Below are 10,386 nucleotides of genomic sequence, written 5' to 3'. Positions count from 1 at the left end.
TGGCGCCGTTGCCAGGGAGACAAGGATTTTAAGAAAAATTGGCGGCCTAATAATTTTTATGCTTTTCTGATTTTTCTTTTTTGGTTTTTCTTTTTTTTTTTCTCCAATTTTTCTACGTTTTGTAGGAAGAACACGGGGTCGTGTTTGATCAACCAGGGGTCGTGTCAGACCTACAGTATCTTGGAAGAGCTATTTTCTTGTTACTGGAATAATCACACAAGGCCATGTCAAACCTCCGGTATCTAGGAATATGAAAACAGAAACTTTTTTCTAGACAGCACGGGGCCGTGCCTATGTAGACACGGGGCCATGCTACTCTTCTAATCTGCAATTTTTATGCTTTGTTCGCAAAAATCTACGTCATTCCGTATAATTCACAGAAAATACGACGTGGTGCATGACCTCTACCTCCGACAAAACATAAAAGTGCCATTAGAAGAACCCGAGCGCCTTTTGAGAAAAAGACTTCAAGCTAAAAACCGACAACAAGCCTTGACCCAAAACATCCCTATGGCAGATCAACGTACTCTCGTGGATTACCTACGGCCTACGATCGGTAATCTTGGAGCCGCTATTAACCCTCATAATGTCGATGCCAACAACTTTGAGCTTCGACCACACCTAATCCAAATGCTCCAAAATTCCGCCACCTTTCATAGCCTACCCAATGAAGATCCCCATTTACATATTACCAACTTTTTGGAAATATGTGACACCTTTCGGATCAACAGAGCCTCCAACGATGTTATCCGGCTCCGTATGTTCCCCTTTTCCCTCAAAGACCGAGCAAAAGCTTGGCTAAACACCCTCCCAAGTGGGTCTATGCACACTTGGGATGAACTTGCCCAAAAATTTCTCTACAAATATTTCCCTCCCGCTAAAACAGCAAAAACTCATGACTGAAATTAATTCATACTCTCAAGACGACGGGGAATCTTTATAAGAGACATGGGAGAAGTTCAAGGAGTTATTAAGGAAGTATCCGCATCATGGTCTTGAATGTTGGCAACAAGTGTTCATTTTCTACAATCGACTCTTACCACACACAAGGCAACTCCTTGATTCTAACTCTGGGGGACTCCTTGGGAATCGGCGCCCCGAGGAAATTTATAACCAAATTGAGGAAATTGCTCAAAACAGTTTTCAATGGCACACTCCTAGGGGTTCAAAATCCATGGCCCCGGGCGCCATAAAGTGGACGAAACCGCCTCTTTACAAGCTTAAATCGAAGCATTAACTTCAAAAATAAAGAAACTTGAATTAAATAAAACGGTTTCGGTTATAGCTTGTGAAGGATGTGGCGGACCACATGAAAACTGGAGTTGTATGAAAGATATAGAAAACCAAACGGAAGTGGTGAATTACCTCAATAACCATCCACGACCACCGGGAGCCCTAAGCAACATCTTCGCCCCGAGTGGCGAAATCATCCTAACTTTGGTTGGAGGGAAGCGGGAGGTTATAACCAACAAAATCAAAATCAACGATCTAACTTTCAACAACAACCCTGAAATGGGCAACAAGGTTTCCAACCACAACAAGGAGGAAGAGAAAGACTTGAGGATCTCATCACTCGTCTTTTCTCCGAATCCAACAAGAGGTATTCGGAAGGGTTCCTACAAACCGAGGCCGAAATTAGGAAACAACGGGCTAGTATGCGAAATATTGAAAAAACAACTAAGCCAACTTGCCTCAAAATTTCTCTGAAAGACCACAAGGAGCCTTGCCAAGTAACACCAAACCAACCCCAAAAGCCCAAGTAAACGTTATCAATTTGACAAACCAAAAGGTAGGACCCGATAATGAACCAACATAACCCCAAACCACTAAACAACCCACAAACACACCCATAGCCAATAACCAAGAAAATACTCAACCCCAAAATACCTAACCAACCAAACCACCACCGGTCCCTTATCGTGGTCGTTTACTACGACAAAAGTACGACGACCAATTCACCAAGTTTATAAGCTTACTTAAACAACTTCACATCAATCTCCCTTTCGTGGAAGTCCTCACACAAATGCCAAAATACTCCAAATTCATGAGAGACTTCCTCATTCCCAAAAGAAAGATTGATTCAATCCAACAAGTCAACTTGAATGAAGAATGCTCGGCGACACTCCTCAACATACTCCCCCAAAAGAAGATTGATCCCAGAAGCTTCACCATTCCTTGCTCCATTGGAGGATCATCAATAAGCAACGCGCTTGCCGACCCAGGGCTAGCATCAACCTAATGCCCGCCTCTATATTCAACCAACTCGCACTAGGAAAGCCACATCCTACAAGGATGAGCATACAATTCGTGGATAGGTCGGTAAAATACCCTCAAGGTGTCGTGGAAAATCTCTTGGAAAAGGTTGGGGAATTTGTTTTCTCGTCCGACTTTGTGATCCTTGATATGGAGGAAGACGCCGAGATCCCACTCATATTAGGAAGGCCATTCCTTACCACCGCACGGGCCATGCTGGATATGAGTGACGGAAGGCTAACATTGAGGGTAGGTGACAAGGAAATAAAGTTTGAAGTAGAAAAACGGGTGGAGGATGACTCGGTCAACTACAACAAAGCAATAAACTCGAGCCTAGACTAAGCCCTCAGCCGGTGCAACTTGGGATGCGAGTCATCCCGCTCGGGTAACATTTGACCGACTTTGGGTCTAACCAAGGACCCTTATAAACATGGCGCACCATGGAGGCATTTCATGGACTATCCAATAATAAAGTAGTTTAAATCTTAGTGTAACTTTTAGTTAGTGTTTTTATTTTTAAGTTTTCTCTTTGTAGGAATAAAATACACTCAAAACAAGGATGAAAATGGCCAAAGGGTGTTGAAACAGCACCCCATGCATGTAAATTCATGTCTCCCAACGCAAAATCTTCAAAACAGTAAATGCAGCATGGGGCCGTATAAGGTAAGCACGCCCCCGTGCCCTAGGTCTGCAGAAAATAATTTTGAAAATAATTTTGATTCTGAAACTTTTACACGGGGTCGTGTCCCATAGGCACGCCCCCGTGTTTTTCTTCTGGAAAATTTTCATTACTAGCACTTTTGGCACGGGGCCGTGCCTAATGGACACACCCCCGTGTCTGCCTTCTGGAAATTTGCACAAAAGTCATGGTACTGGCATTTTTTTACACGGGGCCGTGTCCCCCAAACATGCCCCCATGTCTAGTGTCTGATGTTTGAAAAAATTGTTGTTTTTAACCCACATTTACACATTTAATCAAATGTACCCAATTTTGGACACATTGAGGACAATGTGTAATTTAAGTGTGTGTGTGGGGGGGGGAGGAGGGAGGGGGCTTGAATTTGTTTGTCCTAAACAAGCCTTACACAAAACTCAAATTGAAACCGCTAAAACCCCCAAATCTTTTTCAAAAAAATAGATTTTTTTTTGTAGTTTGTTTTGTCTTGTTTATAGTTAAAGTTAGAAAACCAAGTTCTAAAAGGTTAAGTTCTTACAAATTTACAAACGATAGCGCCGTGATAAAAAGAAACATATAAGAAAAATACATACAAAGGCATGACAATCTTTTTAATATTTGATTGTATATATGTTTTCACACTTTTACCCTTTTCCCACAAATTGCGAGTTTTCAGCCTTTACCGAGCATTCAATATCATATCTTTACTAAATGCCAACTTTTCATTTAATAGCCCGTACGGTTCTTACGAATCAGAACTTGACAAGACAATACATTTCCGGTCCTTACCGACTAATCCAAGTAAGTACATGATTGAGGCATTAGTACCATAAACCATTTTTTTCTTTTTCAACCTTATTTTCTATTTATCTCCCCACAAAATTTTCCCTTAGTCAACCCCTTTGAGCCTAGACCTTTCATTTCAAAACCCGCAAAATACCATTTTGCATAAATCACCCATCACCCAAAACCATCTTTTACTTTTACACCCCTTTATTTTAGTAAAATTCGGTTCTTTTGAAATACATAAAAGTGTGTGACTTAATTTTCTTGTGAATATTCTATCAAAAAAAATCTCTAGTTCCTTAAAATAAAATATGCAAACTTGTTGCTTTTAAGCATTTAGATTGGTACCTAAGTCACAAATAAATTTTCAAAAGAAAACCGACATTTTACGCCATTAGCCACTTTTCAAATAAAACTACGCTACCCTTAACCAAAACCCTACCCTTTTAAAGTCCTCTTGATATTTACAAAGATTATGTTAAAAATGAGGAGGTTTGATTACTTGTCAAGCATATGGTAGGAGTAAGTTCCATACCGGGATTGAGCGTTTCACTTATACATCTTCGGCCGAGTGTTGAGTGATCACTTGTGAGGTGTGTGAATTTGTATATAGCTAAATGAAATTTTAAAAGGCGTGTTATGCCCCAAAATGTTTATTTTTCTTAAAGAGTTCTAAATAAATCATGTCGAATAGGATTGTAAACAAAATAAAAACAAGAATAAAAAGAATTTGGATTCACGACACTCTACAAACAAGACCCGAAAACTTCTTCTCTACCAATTCCATTTGGGTTTGTAAGCGATATTAAAGAGTTTGGCTTAAGGACAAGCAATGATTCAAGTGTTGGGGTATTTGATCATACGCGCCAAATGCAACATATAAATTATATCAAATAAGGTATAAAAACAACCTTTTTAGCACTAATGTTGGAAAAAATGTGTTTCTTTGTATACTTTTGATTTTTAGGATTAAAAGAGCTTAAATGTAGAAAAGAAAGAAATTAATGGTAAAAACCAGCATAAATACAAAAGAAGAGAAGTTAATACAATATACCAACCCTCGGAGCTTCATACCAAGACCAAAAAATAACAACTCAGAAGACAAGCACGGGCCGTGTCTGCAGGGCATGGGGCCGTGCCCCACCCAAGATTCCAGGAAGAAGAAGACAAACAGAAGCAGACAAGAGACACGGGGCCGTGTCTCATGGATACGGGCCGTGGTCAACTCCCAGATATGCAAATCTTGGATCATACAACAAGTACAATGGCCACGGGGCTATGCCGTTGACACACGGGGCCGTGTGGGCATCCTGACTAACAAGCTCATTAAATGAAAATAGAGAAGAAGAAGGGCTTGGGGCCGTGTAAATTGTCTGTTTCCAACTATAAATAGGGGCGCATGGTTCAATTGCAACTCATCACTTGGCAAACCACTTCTCTTATACATGCCACCACTCCACCACCACAATACCACCATCATCCACCACATTCATCCATCATCCATCTCTAGAGTGTGTGTAACTATCTCGGGATACAAGATTAATCGTAAGAGATTTTGTCAAACAAAGACCATGCTTGGCTAATGTTTTACATCACTTGGTAAAGACAAGTTATTTATGTATTACTTTTGATTCTCAATCTTAGGTTAGCTTTTTAATTCGGTATGTATTGATGACTTTAATAAATAGTTTTTATATTGAAAGTGAACTTTATTCTATCATCTCTTCATATTTCGTTTATTCACCCATTCGTGTCTTTACGGTCTTTCTAAAGCGCATTAGTTACCTGGAAGGGAGTTAGAAGGGTGGTATGGGTAAAGTTCTTGCCTTGTTCAGTGTATAGATCATGTGAGGACTTCATTCAAGCTTATTACGACTTTGTTTGAGGCAGATAGCATCAAATCGGGGGAAGTAAGAACATCTTAAATCCGTTATTAATAAATTACTACTAAAACTTTAAACCGGCCTTGCAGGACTGTATCCCTGCTAACTCAGACCAATATGGCCGAGGGTAGCACTGCCTCCAAAAGAGGGACATGTCACATTTTGCATTAATAACTTACTTAATTATCTTTCAATATTCCAGCCTTGCGAGACTGTATCCCTGCTGACTCAGACCAATATGGCTGAGGGTAGCGTTGCCTCCAAAAGAGGGACATGCCATTATAACTAAGATAATATCTTAAAAAACCTAAAGTGCAGAAATCATCAAAGGGTACATAAAAGATGAGTTGGAGCCAAGTGATTCTATCTTGTCTATTTGTTTATTTATTTATTTAGTTTCTTTATTTTACTTATTGAAAATCTTTCCTAAAAATTTGATTAGATTAGACGTCGACGATATCCCCGTATTAAAAGCTCTTGTGTCCATGGACAAACTCGGTATCTTACCATCACTATATTACGACAACGATGGGTGCACTTGCCCTAGCGTGTTGTAGAGGGTGATAGTGTTATATCGTGTTTTATAAATTTAAAGCTTGATAAAAAAGTAAAAAGTACTTAAAAAGTATAACAAAAATCAATACACCCTCGCTCATGGTCAGTACCGGTTCAGTGCCAGTATTTTACGAATTTTACTCACAAATATGAATACTGTATCGTACTGAACGTTTTCGGTACCGATGCCGGTATCCACATTTGACGATTTTCGGTATCGGTATCGAGCTCGTCCCTAGTGGAGGTTGAGGCAAAGGGATAGAAACCACCAAGCGGCAAGCTTGGATGGAAGACAAAGAATGTGCCTTGCTGAAGGCGTATTTACATATTTCCGAGGACAAAAATGTTAAAAATCAACAAAAAAAAGACCGTTTTTGGAAACAAATTATCGCGCACTTTGGAAGACTACACGGTACTACTACTCGGACCATGAATCAAATGATGAGTAAGTGGACGAATATAAATAAAAAAATGAGTCGATTCATCGCGTGTTACGCAGAAAAGGTATATAATTTTGTTACATTTTTATTTTATAAAATATAAAATATATATTTTATTAATTGTAGTTTTTAAATATATATTAGCTTCGTACTCAACCAAGTGAGATGAATGATGTGAACATTATTGAAATTGGGAGGAATCCTGACAAATGGGTACTATTCCATTGGTAGATCTTGATGGACCAAGGGATACTTGAAGAGGGCATTCTCAAAAAAAAAAAAAAAAAGATAAAAAAACATCCGAGTCGGGAAATTACACAACCTCAATGGATGGGTTATCAACAAACATTCCCAAAATCAACTTAAATGACAACCCAACCGACGACACAACACCAACAAGGTCGCAATGGAGGAAGTGTTTTGAGTCATCAAACAAAGGGAAAAAAGGTTGGGTAGATTCCATTAACGAATTCATGTCAGCAAACATGTTCGACATGGAGAAGAATAGAGAACTACGCAAGTTGTTGGCGGATGCAAAGTTAAACGAGAAGAACAATACATGAAACACTTGTCTGAGATCGAGAAGAATAAAGATTTCAAAGTGTTGGGTCAACTGCACGAAAACGCAGAAGAACCGTATCGCTCGGTTCTCATAGAACGCAAACGAGAAATTTGTGCGAAATGTAATTGGTTATGTAACTTGTAGGATATTTCTTTTTAAAATTCAGTAGTTTAACTTTTTTATTTTGCAACATTTATTTTTATTTCGGCAGGTTAGTTTATTTATTTTAATTGTAAATTTTTTACTTTAGTGCAATTTTTAATTATTTGTCTTAGTTTTAATTTATTTATAAAGCAACGTTTATCTTTTTTATTTTGCAACGTTTATTTGTATTTTGACGTTTTCATAAAATTTTCAACCACATCAACATTTCAAAGTAATATTTGATGATGTTTTCATATCTAACTAAGTTTAGTTTGTCGACCAGCACAAGATTCAAGGGTCCATTGAAAACTAAATTTTGTACTGCCTGATTTACCACCCTATCCAACCCTTCCTGACTGATCCAAGAATTATAGAAACGAAACGGACTAGAGCCAAAATTACGTACCAATGTAGATAAAGAAATAGGATTGTGATCCGATTCGCATCTTGGTAAGGCCATCACCATAGCGTCATGCCAACAGTTCCAGAAAGATGATGAAACAAGAAATCTGTCCAGCTTACCTAACTTATCCCCCATATAACTCACTCTTGTAAATTTCCTGCCCCCATCGGATACTCCATTAAGCCATTTTCATCAATAAATTCATTGAAAACCTCCGTGCAACCCGGAATAAGTTCCATATTAAGGCGTTATTCTGGGCTTCTTACTGCAGTGAAATCCCCCATTACCACCCACAATTCTTCCATGTTCCCAAATTGATCGACTAGAACTCTCCACAGCCCCCGCTTTTGGGACAAAATTTGCAGGGCATACACATTCACAAAGTGAATCCCTTCACCTCCATGTAATGTTACAAAGATCCGTATCAAATTCTGATTTCGGAAAATCGTTGTTTTATTAAAGAAAGCAGGATCCCAGAGGCAGAGTAACCCACCAGACCTTCCATTCGAATTAACCCAATCACAATCTACAGCTCCTCTACCCCCAAAGTCTACCACTGGAATTCTAGAGCCATCTTTTATCAAGGTTTCTTGAACCGCTATGAAATTTTCCTTTTCAGATTTGATTAAATCACCTAATGCAACAATTTTATGATCTTCGTTCACCCCTCTAATGCTCACCGATAATATCTTCATTGATAAACAGTATTGACGACACCTTCCTCTAGGATTGTGGCATTCATACTGTTTTCATGCCCTGCCATAGAGACACCAACCGCAACCCCCAAAGCAATCGTGCTATTTACCTCTGTATTGTTGACCATTTGAGCAACACTGTCATCGGCAGTCTCCGTTGGAGGCGTACATGGGATCTCCCACGTGACTGTAGTCGTATCTTCACTCTGAGTTCCTATATTCGCCCTCGGAATCCTTCGGCGTCGAGATCTCCTGTCAGCGCATCGATGGTGATTCCTGACTCCAGTACCCTTTTAAGGTGAAATCTGAAACAAAGGAGGTAATTTTATGTTAGGACACCTAGGGGGATTATTTAGATCGAGGTCTAAAAAAGGGTCCACGTCGCATCGAGCTATTTTCCTTGACACTGGCCCACTTTGCTCCAAGACAGATGGGCTGTTTAAATCCGCTCCATTAAATGAGCCCAGAACCTCCTTAGTTTGTAAGATGGTCCCATACTCCCATTAGACAAAAGTTGGTCAAAAAACTCCTCAAAAAAAGTCTTTATGGGACGAAATTGGGTCGGTTTTGGGCAATTACATAGGGATGTGGGTCATTTTGGGGGATTTTAATGCAGTCCGTTGGAAGGAAGAAAGAAGGAACTCTATTTTCAACAAAAATTGTGCTTCCAACTTTAATATTTTTATAAATGATAACGGGTTAAGGGAATATGATATGAAAGGGCGGAAATTTACGTTTATTAATGATAATGGTAACAAACAAAGCAAAATTGATCGTGTTTTGGTTTGTCAAGATTTTTTTTCTGAATGGCCGGTGGCTTGCCTTAGAGCCTTACCAAGGGTGCACTCGGATCATTGTCCGATTATTCTGGTCTGTGCGAACAAAAATTTTGGCCCCAAACCTTTTAGATTCTTTAACTCTTGGTTGGAGAGAAAAGATCTCGATGTTGTGATTAATAAGGCGATTGCTGATTTGGGGGGGGGGGGAGGGAGGGGATCCGGATTTTATGTTTATGAAGAAATTTAGAGCGATCAGGGAGGGTATTAAAAAATGGAAAAAGTCGGTTTTAGTTAAGGAGGGAGATAGGGAAAGGGCTTTAAAGGAGGATCTGGAAAAATTAGATGAATTGTCTGAAAGTAGAGAGCTGTCTGAAGAGGAGGAATGGACCAAAGCGGAATGTATGAAAGATATTAAGGAGATGGAAGGATACAAAGTCAAGGATCTCAAACAAAGAGCGAGGATTAAGTAGGATTTGGAAGGAGACGAAAATTCAGCTTTCTTTCATGGGTACATCAATAGTAGGAGGGCGTGTAATAATATTCCGGGGCTTATGATAGATGGTGTGTGGACGACCAAACCTGTTTTGATCAAAAAGGAGATTATGAGATTTTACAGAAATGCGTTCAAGGAAAAAATAAAGGACATACCTAAACTCATATGTCACAACTTAAAACGATTGGCGATAGAGGAGGCAGCTTCTCTAGTGCTTCCTTTCAGTGGTGAAGAGATCAAGAGTGCAGTGTTCGATTGCGGGGCGGACAAAGCTCCTGGGCCAGATGGTTTTAACTTCAGATTCATCAAAAGGTACTGGTCTTTATTTGAGATTGATTTTTCTAACATGTTGGCTTCTTTTTACATTAAAGGTAAGATATCGGAGGCATGCAGCTCTTCCTTTATAACGCTTATCCCGAAGAACAAGGACCCTTTGGGCTTAAAAGATTATAGACCAATCAACCTAATTGGGGTGATAAGTAAGACTATCTCTAAGATTCTTGCTAATCGGCTCAAAAAGGTGATCGGGAGTATCATCTCGGAAAATCAGACGGCATTTCTTAGAGGCAGGTACATTCTCGACAGTCCCCTTATGGTTAACGAAATTTTGGCGTGGATTAAAAAAGAGAAAAAAAAGGCCTTTTTGCTTAAAATAGATTTTGAAAAGGCGTATGATAATGTTAACTGGAGGTTTTTGTTGGATATCATGGAGCAAAT

At 39.3% G+C, this 10,386-nt stretch overlaps 1 non-coding gene across 1 annotated transcript; it reads right to left on the bottom strand.

Moving 5' to 3' along the window:
- Positions 1-889: 889 nt before the first annotated feature.
- On the bottom strand, positions 890-996 carry LOC118492628. The gene has a single exon (XR_004894633.1). It is a non-coding gene; the product is annotated as a small nucleolar RNA R71 (small nucleolar RNA).
- Between the last annotated feature and the right edge of the window lie 9,390 nt (positions 997-10,386).

This window comes from Helianthus annuus, chromosome 5, assembly GCF_002127325.2.
Source record: "Helianthus annuus cultivar XRQ/B chromosome 5, HanXRQr2.0-SUNRISE, whole genome shotgun sequence".
Classification (NCBI taxonomy): Eukaryota; Viridiplantae; Streptophyta; class Magnoliopsida; order Asterales; family Asteraceae; genus Helianthus; species Helianthus annuus.
Note: the sequence above shows the minus strand (reverse complement) of the source record. Positions and strands in the feature narration are given on the sequence as shown.